Genomic DNA, 3,225 nt, shown 5'->3' on the forward strand with positions numbered 1-3,225 from the left:
AGACAATGTTAAGAAATAAAATTATATATTGCCATCGCCAACTGCAACCACAATGCAAAGTCGTAAATAGGTTTTCAAATTCTGGGAGGTGCTAAAATTTTTCTTGGGGGATCTAAGCCCCCTCCCCAGAGGCCTTCCTACGCATATGATTCCACTCCAATTATAGGTACTTAAAATTTTTTATAGAAATAAAAACCAAATTTCCAATAGAAAAAATTAAAAAAAAATTTAAAACAATAAAATTGATGCAGAAATTTGTATAGAAATGAAATTTCGTAAAAATTTTCTATAGAAATAAAATTTGTACAAACTTTTCTATAGAAATAAGATGTTAACAAACTTTTCTATAGAATTAAAATTTTTTAAAAAAAATTTTTTGCATTAAAATTTTGTCAAAATTTTCTATAAAATTTAAAATTTATCAAAATTTTTTATAGAATTAAAATGTTGACAAAATTTTCTATAGAAATAAAATTATAACAAAACATTCTTTAGAAATAAAATTTTGACAAAATTTTTTATAGAAATAACATTTTGACAGCATTTTCTACAGAAATAAAGTATTGATAAAATTTTCTATAAAAATAAAATTTTGACAAATTTTTCTATAGGGATATAATTTTGTTAAAATTTCCTATATAATTAAAATTTTCCTAAAATTTTCTATAGAATTACAATTTTGACAAAACATTCTATGGAAATTAGAATGTTGGTTAAGCTACACTTTTAATTTAGTCAATGCATGGTTTTAAGCTGAAATCATAAACAACAATAATGCTTGAAGAATAAACCAACAATAACAAACGAAACGAATGAAGATAGAGGAAACGCGCTCAAAACACAAACCCAACCAACTACATTAAAATCGATGATTTGAGTTTGGCAAAGGAAAAGAGATATGCTGGTCCATTTGTTTAGGCGGTAGCCGACTAACATATCAAACCTTTTTTCGGAATGTTCTAGTGTAGTTCACTTTGGGTTAAGTGAATTACCCAAATTTATTCTGATAATTGGTTGATAGTTTTGCTGCAAGTAGAAGATGCTGATGAGGTCTATAGGGCTTTGCCCAAATAAATGCAGTCCATAGGGCTTTGCCCAAATAAATTTGACAAGCACACTTTTCCTCTGTTGGTTAAGCTTCACTTGTAGTTTAGTCGAAGCATGGTTTTAAGCTGAAATCAAAAACAACAGAAATTAAATGTAGACAAAATATTCTATGGAAATAAAATATATACAATATTTTCTATAGAAATAAAATTTTGTCAAAGTTTTCTTTAGATATAAAATGTTGACAAAAATTTCTACAGAAATAAAATTTTGACAAAATTTTCTATAGAAATACAATTTTACAAACTTTTCTATAGAAATATAATTTTGTCAAAATTTTCTATAGAAATATAATTTTGTCAAAATTTTCTATAGAAATAAAATTTTACAAAATTTCTATAGAAATAAAATTTTCTACCGAAATAATTTTTTTTTTCAAGATTTTCTATAGAATTAAAATTTTGTCAAAATTTTCTATAGAATAAAAATGTTGTCAAAATTTTCTATAGAAATAAAATTTTGCCAAATTTTCTATAGAATTCAAATTGTGAAAAAAATATCTATGGAAATAAAATTTAGTTAAAATTTTCTATAGAAATAAAATTTTCTATACAAATAATATATTGATAAAATTTTCTATGGAAATAGATTTTCTACAAAAATTTGATACAAAGCTTCAAATTAAGATTTTTAAATTTGGTAGATTTTTGGTAATAAGTTCTTAAAATCTTGATAGTTTATTTTTAGCCCGTGTGGTAATTGTGTCCCCGACTGGTCTTTGTTAGTGTTACATACAAATGCAAAAGGGGAACCACCGAGGTGCAATTTTTAGCATGCCCGCCTTGCATACACAAGGTCGTGGGATCGATTCCTGCTTCGACCGAACACCAAGAAGTTTTTCAGCGGTAGATAATCCCACATCAGTAATGCTGGTGACATTTCTGAGGGTTTCAAAGCTTCTCTAAGTGGTTGCACTGCAATGTGGAACGCCGTTCGGACTCGGCTATAAAAAGGAGGTCTTCATACAAATGCACAAATTTATTATACCCTCTAGCATAGTAATGTTGAAGGGTATAATTAACTATATACAAAATGTATGTGTTTTTATGTGTAATCGTACAATATTCATATGAAGTGTTCACTTGCTAAAATCATTCGTAGCAACTTATAACTCAAAACTCGTCCAATAATCACTTCCTTTTGTTGGATATCTCCTGCAGCGTTTATGAATTTCCATAACACACACAATTGTAGGTGTAACCATACTCTCACAATCATATTTCAATAATAGTCCTCTCAGGATGTATATAAAATGCGTATATGAAAATATATCCCTAGGAATTGTAATGAACATATGACATGACAATATTTGTTCAAATTACAAGAATATAAATAGTCTTAGTTAAGGAAAAATCAAACATTGTCGTTTTCAAGTAAATTAGTCCTTAGACATTCCTTGAAATAACACTTGAATACTTACACACACACACACAGGACATTTGGGAGAGCCAATATGAAGTACTCTTTTGTTATCCTTAACTGTCCTTATGAATGACAATATGTTGCCGAGTATTAAATGTAGCAGCATTGTATACACACAAGAGGGAGTTTGTATCGTGTTATGGAGTGCCGTCAATGTAAACACTGTGATATTTATAAGCATTTCTAAGTATCAACATATGAATGTGCACTGAAAACAATTATTCCATTTCATATGTTTGGATGTAGTTGGACACTTTTATTTTGAAATGAGGACAAATGTTTGGGAAAATAATAGACCTAAGAATCGATATGAACCAATTTTCGCATGGTAGTTACCTAATTTCGAGCAGATCGTTTCGGAAATTTGCTTCTCCAAGAGGGTCCACGGTTCAAGCACGATTGCCACAGTTGATAGAATAATGGATTTTTTACTGTTTTATAGATTGGTAGAATTCCTAAAATTTAGCTAAATATTCCTCTACAATCCAAGATGTATTTCACTTAATCTCTATAGAAATAAATTTGGATAATATTTTTTATATAGAAATAAAGTTTTAACAAAATTTTCGATAGAAATAAAGTTTTAACAAAATTTTCTACAGAAATAAAATTTTGACAAAATTTTCTATAGAAATAAATTTTTAATAAAATGTTGATAAAATTTGCGATAGAAATAAAATGTTGACAAAATTTTCT

Source organism: Haematobia irritans, chromosome 3 (assembly GCF_050003625.1).
Source record: "Haematobia irritans isolate KBUSLIRL chromosome 3, ASM5000362v1, whole genome shotgun sequence".
In the NCBI taxonomy this organism is placed as follows: domain Eukaryota; kingdom Metazoa; phylum Arthropoda; class Insecta; order Diptera; family Muscidae; genus Haematobia; species Haematobia irritans.